The sequence below is a fragment of the Eptatretus burgeri genome, chromosome 1, assembly GCF_056783735.1.
Source record: "Eptatretus burgeri isolate ZD-2024b chromosome 1, Ebu_testis_v1, whole genome shotgun sequence".
Taxonomy (NCBI): Eukaryota; Metazoa; Chordata; class Myxini; order Myxiniformes; family Myxinidae; genus Eptatretus; species Eptatretus burgeri.
Genome location: NC_140961.1, coordinates 51,839,159 through 51,854,200, shown reverse-complemented (window position 1 = coordinate 51,854,200; position 15,042 = coordinate 51,839,159). Strand labels below are relative to the sequence as shown.

Sequence of the window (15,042 nt, the reverse complement as noted above, 5' to 3'; positions counted from 1 at the left end):
ATACAGGATACCAGCAAGCTGGTACTCATTTTGCCGACCTCAGAAGGATGACAGGCTGAGTCAACCTCACCTGGAATTAATTCAACAGCCAAGCAGGATTTGAACTCAGGACCCTCCTACCCCAAGCCAACCACTCTCGCCATTAAGTGTACATGTACATGTACGTCAATTAGATACACAGATATCACTCAAGACACAATAACACTTCTACCACCAGAAAACACTCAAAATCCAGCCTTTCAAAACTAAAACAGGTAACAAAGAACATGTGAACATCACAGACGTTTCCATTCCACCAGACACACCCTTACTGTCTCAACCAAATATTCACCACAACGGCAGCAACTCTGCTCCCTCCCAAACACCATCATTGGAGAGAACTTCAACCTGGCACAATCATCACCAACCAAACACCAGAGGCCAAATAATTGTCACACGACTAAATTCATTATTCATACTTAATGATCCAGCCCAACACACACACACACACACACACACACACACACACACACACACACACACACACACACACACACACACACACACACACACACACACACACACACACACACACACACACACACACACACACACACACACACACACACACAAACACACAAACACACACACACCAGTTATAATTACTCATCAGATATAACAATCTGTTCTCCACATCATTACTATAAACATTGCTCTAGACCTAGATGCAAACAATGACTAGAGCAAAGTCGATGGCACGCCATTGCAAGTCCCCACACTTCCCACCTAAAACAAAGTTGAAAGATGGCAAAACGTTCCACCCAATATCAAATTTTAATAAAAAAAAATTTTTCCCTGTTCTGACTCTCATAACCCTAAGTATCTACCCTCTGGAGCATGAACCGGGAGTCAAATACAACAAGCTCAAATGAGCTTAGATCCTTGTCCTCTTAATAATGACGTCATAAAAACGAATATGACGTCATCGGGATGTATCAGGTTTGCGATAAATTATCTGTGCTAATGCTCGGCTTGATTCCCGCAAACAAAATTCAAACAGCTTGACTAGTTACGGAGATAATGGTATAGGCGATTTCCATTAGCAGCGATATTATGACGTCAACTTTTTTCTCGGAAGAATTGCCAAAATCGGAGATGGTTACTGCCTGCACGTGGGCTTTCTGCATATACATGGAAAGTTTCACGAAGATCCGATGAAAACTCTGGGTTGTGAAACAAAAAATGTCAAAAAAATAGGAATGACGTCATAAAAATTGATATGACGTCATCGTGATGTATCATATGTGCGGTAATTCATCTCTGATAATGCCCTGTTCGATTTCCGCAAACAGAATTCAAAAAGCTTGCCTAGTTTCGGAGATAACATTTTAGGCGATTTCTATTAGCAGAGATATTTTGACGTCATAACTTTTTTTTCTCGGAGGAATTTTCAAAATCGGAGATGGTTACTGTCTGCGCAGGGTATTTTTACATATATACACCAAGTTTCAGGAAGTTTCGATGAAAACTGTAGTTTGTGAAACAAAAAAGTCCACAAGAACAACAATGTGAGTAAGACTGAGAGATCCTCCATGAGGATCGAAAAAAGTTACATATTTCATGTTTCTTCCTATGTATGCCTGGTGTTTGCTTAATGGTTAGGGTGGTGGGCTTTGGATCCAAGGGTCCTGAGTTCAAATCCCACTCAGCTGTTGAATTAATACCAGGTGGGGTTAACTCGGCCTGTCATCCTTCTGAGGTCGGCAAAATGAGTGCCAGCATGCTGGTATACTGTGTCGGAGCGGTGACCCGTCCAGTATTGTGCCCAATAGTCAAGGAGACTGCTTCAGCAGCACCAACGCTCTGCACAGAGTATGGTACCAATCTCCTCCTCTCCTCTCCCTATGTTGATTGCGTATGCAGAGGTTCAGAATAAAATGTTAAAAAATGCCTGTAATTGCATTTTTCTGTATTTGACCTTTTGACCCCACCTCCCAAAATGACACTCACTGCTCTTGCACCTTCTTGCTATGTTGTGATCATAGCTATCAAGGTTGGCGAATTTCTGCCTAACCCTTTAGGACAGTCGGTCGGACAGACAGACAGACAGATGGAGCCGATTACAATACACACCCTCCCCCCCTCCCCTCTTCCCCTGTGTTTTTTTTTCAAAAAAATGTGGGGATAAAAAAATAATCACCCATTGCAAAAAAGCAAGATTGGATTTTTAAACATGATACTGAAAAAGATTTCCTGCAACTTAACAATAACAGCATCACCAATATTAACATCTACATCAAACAGTTCAATATGATCATCACAACCACAGCTACCAAATACATTCGAAAGGGCAACATCAAAAAATACAACCCCAACTACACGCCAGAAATCGCACACCTCATCAAACAACGAGACAACTTAAAACACAACACACACCAACACCCAAAGCATCAGATATAGTACAAAGGATTCAAACACTACACACAGAAATCAACAACAAAATATTCATGAAAAACCCTACAAAACTGGCACTCCTTTCTACACACTCAACCAATACCAAGCACTCGTACAAAACCATAAACAGCATCACTAACTCCAACAGTGGCATAACACCCTCACATGCAGCTATAACTACCACAGACAACATACCATCATAGAAACAACAAGCGAACTCCTCATAGACCACTACATAAACACAAGTCATACAGGACCCAAAAAGGAGGAAAGAAGTATTACAAGATGCAAACTCAGCTGCCAATTCAACACCACCACCGTCACGCCATTCACTCCTGCACAAACAACAACAATCATCAAAAACATCAAGAATTTTCATGCTACCGGCCCTGCTAACATCTGCAATTAACATTTAAAACACCTTCGACCAAGCGACATATCAGCCCTCAAAAAATATAACAAATTTCTCCTACCAACACTCACAATTCCCCAAATTTGGAAACGAACACAATCATGTCCCTCCTTAAACCAAACAAAGAACCCATCAAAGCAGCCTCCTACAGACCTATCACATTACTTTGACCACCCTTCAAAGTTCCACAACGTGTATTAGAACGCCTAATACTCGCATTCACAAACCCTCACATCACACTCTCACACACCAGCACGGATTCAGACCAAACCACTCCACAACCACTCTCCTCACAAACCTCACACAGAACACCTTTGATGGCTTCAACAGTGGAAAACCACCAAACGCACTATCCTCACTACAGTAGACACTACATTGACATCCTTTAAAACATCCTCCCACCCAGGACCGGATTTAGACATGTGGTAACCCCGAGGCAACCTTCAGTAGTGGAGGCCCACCCTACCTTAGAATACTAAAAAGGTGACAAGACATATTTACAGTCATCCACAAAGTATATTTTTCAAGGACAAAGAATCTGAACTTCTCTATAAAATAGAGAATGAGATAAGATGAATATCTTATATCTCTTCCACTAACTACCAACTACCATTCAAGCACTCACAAATACATTTTTCCTTGCAAATTTTTTTTTCATGAAATATGTGGAGGCCCCCTGGTTGTGGAGGCCCCTGGGCAACTGCCCAGCTTTCCCATGCTTAAATCCGGCCCTGCTCCCACCGATCAGCGACAACTACAAAAAACAAATCCATACCCACATCTCCATAAACACGATCAACAACCTGGGCCCAACCAGTATCTTGGGCACTAGACCCACACCCATGCATGACATAGAGAAATTACTTCCCAGATTTGTTGATTTTCACCTTTTACGTCTCCACTGTAAACACCACCCACAGCTTTCGCAGTACAACCATAGACTCGATGACCATAGACAACCATAGACCGCCGACACCTGCAACCTCTGCAGGCCTTCCCAAATACAAACACATTCTGGAAAACTGTGCGACCCTGGCTCCATGAAGGCAAGACTACAACATCATAGATGTAAAAGATCTTTGGGTTGCTTCCCAGGAGATCAATCAGCTATCCATACTATTGGCCTGTTCGAGAAGAACTGACTAGGGCTCATCACCAACAACAACATCCAGTTTAACGGTCATCCCACGGATGGCGTACTTTGTGATGCAATCAACTGCCCAGGAAACACCAAGGTGACAGTTTATAGCTGGACCGAGATTGGAACCCAGGCTGCTCTGTTCTGTTCTTGCATATGGCAGCTTGGCTGCCAGGTAGCTATCATTTCTTGGAAACGCAGCTGTGCCGCTGATGCTGTACCCCTCTATCAGTACACTGATACTCATTTCACTGCCCTCGGAAGGATGACAGGCTGAGTAAACCCCACCTAGTGTTAATTCAGCAGCCAACGAGGCTCAAACTCAGGACCCTGAGATCCTAAGCCAGCCACCCTCGCCTCTAAACGAACACCAGGCTTGGAACCCAGGCTGGAAAGCTGAGAGCCGAGTTGCAGCCAGCTAGCCGTGCAGACTATTCAATGGGGCTGACGACACAACCAGCCCCATTGAAATCTTGTACAATCGAGAAAAGCCCACACGTGTCGAACCTTCACGATGGAATCGAATGATCAGAATCGCAATTGCGCAAATGCCCTCCCCAGAAATCCCATCACCAACAACGTTTGTGAACCGGTTCATCTGAAGGAATATTTGCAAGGTTTCAAGAAGTCCTCGCTACACGCTGAGACCAAAGCTTACCGACCTTGACACAATGTCTTTCTGATGTTCCTATCTGATGTTCTAGTTTGAGCTTGCAGCAAAGAAGAAACAAACTTTGCCCTGATTTTAAAAATGGCCCTTCTGGCATACTTCTTGCTTCAGTATTGTTGAAGAATATTTATTCGCCCGGTGTCAGAACTCAGGTGCTTATTTGTCTATTCCACCAATGTCTCCGGAACGATGAGACATCTCCCGGAGGAGAGTCTGCATCTTCACTCAACATGACTTTGTGCTCGGACGCTGATGAGTCCCTTACACGTCCCCCCACCGGGCCCCTACATTCTCTATATTTGCTGCCTTCATTAACTTTATTCAACAGCGACAGAGAATCAGACGTATTTTAATTAAGACTGTAGTTAATTATTTATGCAAATTGCCTCCTCTGTGGCACGTGCAACAGCTGCTGACAGAGAGAGAGAGAGAGAGAGAGAGAGAGAGAGAGAGAGAGAGAGAGAGAGAGAGAGATATATATATATATATATATATATATATATATATATATATATATATATATATATATATATATATATATATATTGTTGCAAATTTATAAGATAATGCAAAGAGTTTCGGGGAAAAAAATTTACATAGTTCTTGGGAAAAGATTTCATGAAACATTAATTTGCATCAATATATAATTCCAAAAATGCATTTGCAATTAATAGCAGCGATTTAATGCAATTGGTTAATTATATGTATGTTGCTGGTGGGATTCTTAATTTACTTTATATAATATATATATATATATATAATAATTTTTTTTTCGTGAAGGCATGCATGCTGGAGGATTTGCATGTCCCTGAGCTTCTCACAAATTCAGGGATGGAAGCTTCTGCACGAGAAGTCTCTAGCGACGATGTTGTTCAAAGTTTTACTTATCCAAGGCCTCCGCCAAGTACTTTTTGAAGTCAATCGAGCAATGTCATTTATCACTTTCTGCCCTTGTCGTGTGGATTAAGCAAAATTGCATTTGATGTCGATCAAATGGCACTTGTCAATAAACAATGTGGGCAAAAAATTTTAAAAAAAATTCAGTGCAAACTTCCAAAGCATCAATTGGTGGTGTATTCCTGACATGTCCATGACGGTTTGGGGGTTGGCCTACTTCGCATTCCCATCCGAGCAAAGTCTCATGATGTTGAAATCTCAACTTCAAATCCCATACACTGTGTTGGTTTGTCCATTGTACTGATATAGTAACTGTCGAAGTACAGGTGCGTATTGTCTGTTTGAGCAGTGTCTCCAGCATTCCTTGCCCATTGTCTGTACGAATGTGGTGCGTGTTAAATTACAATGATTATGGCCAATGTGAAGCTCTGCCATGATCCTGAGATCATTGCAAAATGTGAGGATTGATCACCATTTTGTTTTGGTAGGGTTGGGAGAGTGGGGTGGGGGGGGGTGTTGCTGATATTTTAAAATATTTTGTCATTGTTCATTGTTCAGACTTCTTTTGGTAAGATATGTAAAATATTGTCTTCTCCTATGTTGCCTTGTTGGTCAGGGTACAAGGAATTACAAGGAATTACAAAGAATTTATGCACATGAGGGCCATTCGGCCCATCATGCCTGCGCCACACCAATACCAGATTTTAATAAATCCATATTGTCTGTTCACATAAGTTTACAATAGTCTACTTTTTACAAAAGGTCCTGAAGAGGATCTTTAATATATATAAATATATATGATCCCAAGCAGATGAGGTCGTGAGTTCAACACCCTCTCCTATTGTATGGTGTTGTCTATAATGCAAAAGCCCCTTGCATTAAGCACCACAATGAAGTTTTTAGTTTGAACTTATTCTGATAGATGATTAGATGGAGGAAGAGAGAATTACAAAGAGAGCAGATAGGATGAGGGAGCAAGGTAGGAGGAAAAGATGAAGACTGCAGTTGAGATGAGAAGATTGTGTGAGGAGGGATATCAGTAAGGTGAGGGTGGTTGGAGAGTGGAGAGAGTTGGCTGAGGGCAGAGGGAGGTGGAGGAGTATCATGGTCATTGTCAGGCAGAAGATTGGTGCCACTGACCCTCACACCTTATAAAGGGAAGAGGATGAAAAGAAGCTTATTCTATGGGAAACTTAACCTCGTCTGGACAACTCAAAGGTCAGTGAGTGAGCTATACTGTCATCCCAGGAATAGTATACTGTATTCTACACATAAAATGTTTAGCTTAACTTTTCCATTTCCAAACTATGGCTTTTAATTGTGATTGTAAAGTATTTTGCATTCACGATATGAAGACTTTTCAAATGAGTAATGCATCTCGCGATTTAGATAGTAGAATAATTTAATTAATATTCCGCTTCAGAAGTTGTTCCAAAGTTGAATCTTGCTGTGCAATCCTGGAATGTAAAATTATAACTGCCAGAAATATGATGTCATCCTGTAGGTGTTCTAACCAGAGAAGTTTCCAAAGGAAATGGGGATTGATTTAATGGCGGAGGCAGTATTCGGCCTTGTCTGAGTGGGGTCACAACCGCTGGAGATGTGTATATCTTTGTGTTTTTCATGGTGACCCTGGACAAAGATTTCTGGTTTTTCAAGTGAGGTTTTTGCAAGAGTCGGTTTTCATTCTGGTGATCATTTTTGAACGTTTGTTAATTTGGGCAGCAAGTTTTTTTTTTTTGCATAAAATTTCTCCAATTGAAGACCTGAGTGCAAGAAGTATTTTAATCACAAAATAACACTTTTGAGATATTGAGGATCAAAGTTTTCAAAACATGCTGCAGATAATTTTTTTTAAAGGTGGCATACTGTGGAGCCTTTTGCTGGTTCCAGGGGCTATACTGAGCAGACAAACCCTTTTTTTGTGGAAAAATAATCCTTTATTACGAAGAAAACAAGAAAATTTGTTTTGGACTTAAGTACTTTTGTAGCTTAAAACCTGGACTTAAGGACTTTTTGTGGCTAAATACCTGGACTTAGGTACTTTTTGCGACAAAATGCCTGGACTTGGGTACTTTTAACACACAAAGCCTTTTATTGCTCATTTTTGATTGCCAAACAATCATTTTTGTTACGTCTCATGGGGCTGTACAGTGTACATACATCCAATACATGGGGAATCTGGGTCAGCGCAGCATTGCACTGCACTGCCACATGTACAGTTTTATGAGGGCTCAAAAGCTGATGACGAATGTCATGCCTTTTTCAGTACCAGCAAAGTATAATGCAGAGAAACTTCATACCTGATGCTTTGGCATCCTTCATTCTCTTTCTAGCTCAGTCTCCAGGGTTTGTTTTTTTTAACGGTTTTTGCCCCCGTCATGCCTGTTATCAGGGTTATCCTCATTCACACCATGCTGTCCAGCCTCCATGGTCGCCATTTTCACAGCTTGTCACGTGACACATACTAGCATTTTGATTGGACAGTCATGGACTTCGGAGCTACTTGCTCAAACATTATGGACTTGGGTATTTCTTGCACTACATTTTAGTGAATTCAACAATGACCATATACCAATATACAGGACTTGAGTACTTATTTTCGGAATTTTTGGGTATCAAATGATGCTCCGGTCATTATAGATTATAGTACTGGTGTCAGCTCATTTTTAAAAAAAAATGTGACTTAAGTACTTCTTGCACCCAGGTCTCCATTGTCAGGCAGTCAAATTTTGTGCTTGCCTTGTCTAACCCTCTAACCCCACTTGCTGTTGCCAGTATGCTGACCAGTTGGCCTCATTTGTCCAATCCTTCCATGAGCCTTTTTATTTAATTATTTATACTTTGACCTAAGGCTCATGGAGTAACAAACCAAACTCACTGGCCTAATGATTCGAGGTCTGCTTTGAGTCTGGGAGGTTGGTGGTTCTAACCCCAGCCAAATCATACCAAAGAAATTAAAATGGTATGTGCTGCTTCTTTGCTTGAAGCTCAGAATTTAAAAAGGATACAGCATGGACAAACAAGTGTGTGTGTGTGTCCTTCCCACCAATTGGTTGGACAGCTGCCCTTGCTGACTTCACCCACAATTACAACTTCGACGCGTATTTAACATGCTTCACGAAGAATATAATGAATTTAGAATCATTTATTAACACAATTACGCTACTCATAATCACTTATTGAAAAATTAGACGGAATGAAACAACCAAACCGTGACCACTTCCAGTTTAGATTGTCCTTTCCATGAATGGAGTTAATGGTATGAAGAGTTAAATATTCCACTATTTCAATGAGGTAATGAATAAATATGTAACGACGATATAACAATTTGCCCTGTTCCTTTGAAGAAAGGGAACAAAGGGACCGGAGGGTGTTGTGTGTGGTTGAGGACTTGGGCTGGTGAGGTGGCTTGAAGACAGATTTCAATCTTACGGCCGCCATCTTGGTGCTCACTGCCACGTGCAGGCAAAGACTGTTCACTTGTGCACCGTCCAAATAGCTATGTGGAATTCCTCAAGCAGAGATTAAACCCGTATCGTTTAATATTTGTCCGAGGTCATTATCTACTTTTGACACTGAGATTCAGGGCAGGGCTCTCTGGGGACTCAGCAAGGTTGTTGTTGTGCTGCCGTTTAACTATGTTATAAGATAATTATTTTATTTGCATAAGCATACTTGTATGCTTCTTTAACTTACTTGCAAATAATTCAGTGACATAAATATGAAAAAAGGACAAATGTGTCCAAGAGCAGCGTCCTTAAGGTTTGTCAGCTAAAAAAAAACAAAAAAAACAACAACTTCCGATATTTCGTCACATGCCTTGATTAAGCCAATAGCGAGACCCGTCATAATGTATTTACGTATTTACGAAATAAATAATGTATTTACCAAATAAATAATGTATTTACGAAATTACAATACGATAAATGGAATAATCTTGAAATAGTAACGTGAACTTTTCGAAACTTTTAAGCAAATGTCCGAATATATTGAAAAGTTCATGATAGACGCTCTCAAAAGGCACCGTCTATGTGAGGATGTGTACATGTGCTTAGTATTTAAGGAGATCCGGATCTCGTATGTACAAGAGCCGAGTCCTCGAGGTTAAGGTTTTGGAAGAAGAAGAAGAAGAAGAAGAAGAAGAAGAAGAAGAAGAAGAAGAAGAAGAAGAAGAAGAAGAAGAAGAAGAAGAAGAAGAAGAAGAAGAAGAAGAAGAAGGCCGAGCTCTCTATGAGTCCAAGAACCGCGTCCTAAAGTTTAGAATTCGTTATCAAGACGTATTTTCATACTACGCGAGACGCTGCTAAAAAAAAAAAAAACTTCCGATATTTCATCACGTGCCTTGATGGAGCCAATAGCAAGACCTGTCATGGAGGATCGTCATTCATGACGAGAAAATAGTGTATTTACGAAATTACAATACATTAAATGGAATAATCTTTAAATAGTAACGTGAACTTTTCGAAACGTTAAAGCAAATGTCCGAATATATTTAAAAGTTCATGATAAACGCTCTCAAAAGGCACCGTCAATGCCAGGATGTGTCGAGGTGTTTAGTATTTAAGGAGATCCGGATCCTGTATATAAAAGAGCCGAGTCCTACTAAAGGTTTTGTCAGCAGAAGCAGAAGCAGAAGCAGAAGCAGAAGCAGAAGCAGAAGCAGAAGCAGAAGCAGAAGCAGAAGCAGACTTCCTGTCATTGGGGTCTGGGAGACCCGGCAAGGTTGGTGCTGGTGTTTTTTTATATATCCTTTACATGAGCCTACTTGTATGCTCCTTTTACTTACAAAAAATTCCATGGCGTAAATATAAAAAATATTTCATTGTGGTTGGAGTGAAAAGCTTCTTCTTCCCATTACACTTCCTTCGCAGTTTTCCTCATTACCTCATGAGCATGAAAATACGTCCTGGTAACGAATTCTAAACTTGGAGGGCGGGAGGGGGAAAGCAATCGATCTGAATCATTCGTGACGTCATTCCATTCCACTGCCATATATTAATGTGTTTGTGTATTTAATTTCCTCCTGGGAGATTTTTTTTCCTGTTCCAATCGACTTGTCTTTGGTGTTTTTTTTTTTTTTAGCATCTTCGAGATTGGATTGCTGCTTCGATTCCTCTGGTAAAGGTAAATTTATTCTTTTTATTCTCATGATTTTACAAGTTTCACGAGCTTTTGCAAGTTTCTGGATCTTACTGTTCATCCTGTGGGTTTCCCAGACCTGGAAAGGTGTAAAGTTTTTGACAAAAAGATATCTTCCAAATAAAAGGATCAATGAATCACTTTTTTGAGTAAAGACTCATCCATGAGCATCGACCATGATTCCAAAAGAATAACAAAGAATATAATAATAATAATAATAATAATAATGAAATAATAAATAATTTTTTTTCCCCGTGATTGGTGGGGAGGGGTTCTAAGGCTTGAAGTTAATGACATGAAGAGCTAAATATTCGACTTTCAATGACGTAATGAATAAATCTCATGATACTCTTGTTCAGCCGTCTGTCTGTGTGTAACATTCCATTCCACCCATTGGTTGGACAGCTGGCCTGACTCCAACCACAATTTCAACCTCAAAAGTCCTATGGGTGCCACGTTGGTGCTTGCTGACATCATAATTTATTTTAACGTTGTGTGTGTATAGACATACTCATCAAGAAGAAAACTGGTTTTGGGTTGTTCTTTGGCACAATTTGCCTCCTATGTCACTTGAGAGTTGCAATCAAAGGGCCGAGGAGCTCCTTGTGAGCCAACGGCCATCAATATCTAGTGCCCAACTGTGTCTGCAGACGTCCTCCTGCAGTTGGGTTACTTTTTATTACGAGGTTGGTGGCAGGATTTGCACTTCGGCCTGCAAAACATTCTGAAAGCATTAAAAAAAAATCTGAAAACCCATTCCATGGGAATACCTTCTGTGCAGCTGCCCTTCGCAGGGCATCTCACCGAATGATGGGATTGGGGCAAAGCCTTCGTGACCCCAAATCTTTGATAGGAGGGAAACCACGGGGTAACCTTCCCAGGTCAGATTGCGTTAGTATATGTCGAGGTGGTGCTGAGGTGTCATCCACCAGACGGCAGTCTCCTTGGGTTAACCTCAGGTGGTCTCTTTGTGTGGGTACCTGGAATGTCGTATGCCTAAGAGAGGATGATCATCTGTCGCTGTTTCATCTGAACTCAAGTGTTTGGACATCGGGATTGCAGCTCTCTCTGAGGTTCGGACACCAGATTGCGGCGAGATAATGATGGGTGATTACACCCACGATTGGTCTGGTCATTCTGATTGTTAGCATTCTCAAGGAGTTGCTGTAGCTGTGTCCAATAAGCTGACTCAAGTGATAATTGAGGTAACACCGGTCAACGAGCGTATTATGAGACTAACGATTGTCACTCCTTGGGTGTCATTTCCCTGGTCTCTGTTTATGCTCCGACTGAGGCGATTGATCTCACCATGAAGGACGCATTCTATGCCACGCTCGAGTCTGTGGTTGATCAGTGCCCCAGGCGAGATACACATCTCGTCTTGGGGGATTTCAATGTATCAACTGGAACTGATAGGGATGATTATGAGACGTGTGTTGGTCCCCATGGGTCTGGAACTGTGAACCAGAATAGCACTAAGTTCCTTGACTTTGCAAGAAGTCATGGACTTAGGGTGGCTGGTTCATGGTTTCAGCGCCCACAAGCTCATCGCTGGACTTGGTATTCCAAATACTTGTAGCAAAGGAGATTGACCATGTGCTCATTGATGGTCGTTGGTGTATGATCCAGAACTACAGGGTCTACCGGAGTGCTCAGTTCATCAATACTGACCCACCGGCTTGTTGTAGCAACTCTGAAGTTGCAGCTTAAATCCAGGAGAATGGTACCATCCCAGCCTAGGTTGGATGTTGGCAAGCTTAAGGATGAGAGGGCTGCTGAGGAGTTTGCGAACAGGCTGAGTGGAGATTTGAGGAATCCTGAAGAGTTGTGGAGTGCCTTCAAGACCACCGTCCTTGATGTTACCGGTAGATGTCTTGGACCTCACCGGAGGGCGAAGAATAATTTTGTCTCTCCAGGGACACTGGATATAGGCCATGGGCCAGATATGGCCACAGTGCACCCCCCCACCTCCCAGCAAACCTATGTTTTTTTCTGAATTCCCTGGATATACTGGACACGCATATGAATGTTAACATTGAAAATTTTGGGATGCACTACCGGTTTTGACCTTTTGAATAGGGGTACCCTAAAATTATACTTTTATCGATTTGCATCAAATTCAATTTACGGATGGAATCAAAATGGCATGCAGAAGGATTGCATCCTATTGGTCCTAATCCTGATACTCAGGATTAGTCAGGACTCAGGTCCTAATACCATTGACCAGAGTCGCAGGGACAGGCTGAATGGCAGCTGAACTGTTCAGGGAGCTGAGGTGTAAAACTGTAAGTGCACTTAGTGTTGGAAAGGTGGCCTGTGTATGAGGAATCTGTGAGGGGGTGGAGCATCACCTGTGGTCAAGTGATTCTCGTACTGCTTAGGCCTAAGTCACATTTGCCATGGCGGCCGTGGGGTCTACAAAATCTACGGCCACTAGCAATTATAGGAGGCTGCAGTATTTCCACGATCACACAATGCAGCAGTCACATATGTTTTTATTTTTCGGGTAGCCGCACGGCGTATTTATAAATTGTGGAGACCGAAAACGTGGGGGTGCCGTACGGTGTTTGATTTGATGTCACACGGTGACCTTAGGGCGTTACTGCGGCGGCCATCGAATTTTCAAGGCAGACAGAAGGTGCCCGCAAGGCGACCGCAAGGGGACCGCAGGGGGGCCCTAAGGCGAAGGTGCGGCCAGACGGACAGTAACGAGTGGGTTCTTTTTTTAATTTTTTTATTTTTTTTACCAGTTCTTTTGTTTCGGCTTGTCGAATTGCTACGGTGAGTGTAGAAATGAAAAAAGTTATAACCCCGTGTTATAATTCCACGGCAACCTTATGGCCTGTAAAATATAGCCAAACGGCGTAGGGCCACCCTGAGGCCACCTCAAACTCTGGCCGCCGCACATTTCTGTCAATTCAGAGGGCGTACGGCCGCCGTATCCTCGCCGTAGAGCAAATGTGACTTTGGCCTTACTGGGGAATTCATGCATTGCATTCCTCCAAGCCCATCCCTCAGTGGACTTCAGTTAGAGCAGAGGGTGGTGGGCTTTTGACCAAAGTGAAAGCCCATTGGGCCGGTTACTTTGAGCCACCAGCTGTCGAGTTGGATGTCAGGGATGTTACTATCCCGATTGCTGACCCTCTGATCAACTCTCATCCACTTTCATTTCTGGAAACACTGGCTACGGTGAACCGGTTGAAATGGGGTAAAGCTCCTCGGAACTGTGGCAATCATGCCGAACTTCTCAAGGCTGATGGAAATGCTGTACTCATGTCGTTGCATACAGTTCTGTGCTCTGCCTGGAACACAGGTATCAACCCAACTGGCTGACAAGGGGCCTTGTTGTCCCTCTCTGGAAAGGGAAGGGTGATCGCCAAGACTGCAACAACTACCGAGGGGTGACGCTGCTCTCAGTGCCGGGCAAGGTCTTTGAAAGCTCAGATAATTATTGATGGGGTTCCTCACCATCTGCTTGAGCACCAGCGTCCAGAGCAGTCAGGCTTTACATCAAAGAGGTCAATGATTGAGCGTATCCTTGCTCTTCAGGTCCTCACCGAGCGCAGATGAGAATTTCAGCAGGGGCTGCTTGCAGCCTATGTCGATCTCTGTAAATCGTTTGATTCAGTGAATTGGGAGGCCCTCTGGAGGATTTTTGTCTTTGTGGGGTGCCACCAATACTGATCAATCTGATGTCTGAACTATACTCTGGTACTGAGTGCTGTGAGATGTGGTGGTACCATCTCTGACTTATTTCTAGTTGTTACTGGAGTTCTTTAGTGGCATGTGCTGGCCCCCACACTTTTCAGCACTTGTATGGACTGGATTCTGGGGAGGATGTTGGAGAGAACAAGCTGCGGTGCACCATTTGGGAATGTCAAGATATCTGACCTTGATTTTGCAGGTGATGCAGTCATCTTTGCGGAGACTAGATATAGTTTTTGGGGCCCTCGAGGTGCTGAATGAGGAGTCAGAGCTGCTGAGATTACGGGTTTCCTGGGTCAAAACTAAGATCCAGGCTTTCAATGACATTTTGGATGCTGCTATCCTGTCTGTACCTTTTTGCGGCAAGGATGTTGAGGTCATGGAGAGATTCACTTGCCTTGGCAGTGATATTCATGTCTCTGCTGGCTGTGAGTTAGAGGTCAACAGACGTCTGGGTCGGGCCTGGGGAAGTCATGGATTCTCTGGATCATGGGGTGTGGCGCTGCCGGTACCTGTGCGGGGGGACGAAAGTCTGAGTCTTGAGGTGCTTGGTGCTTCCAGTCTTGCTATACAGATGTGAGAGGGGGGCATTTAGGACTTTTGCTGGGTTGTGGGGGGGGGCTTGAGTAGTTGTGGTGGGGATGGG

The 15,042-nt window shown here is 42.7% G+C and overlaps 2 long non-coding RNA genes across 3 annotated transcripts in view; one reads left to right on the top strand and one right to left on the bottom strand.

Moving 5' to 3' along the window:
- LOC147034478 (uncharacterized) overlaps positions 1-15,042 on the bottom strand; it is a 280,443-nt gene that overhangs the window by 41,837 nt on the left and 223,564 nt on the right. The window lies entirely within an intron of this gene.
- Positions 10,169-15,042, top strand: part of LOC147034479 (uncharacterized) — a 24,795-nt gene continuing 19,921 nt past the window's right edge. The window contains exons 1-2 of the long non-coding RNA XR_015059936.1: positions 10,169-10,274; positions 10,635-10,676. This is a non-coding gene — a long non-coding RNA (uncharacterized LOC147034479). The remainder of the gene's footprint in view (positions 10,275-10,634; positions 10,677-15,042) is intronic.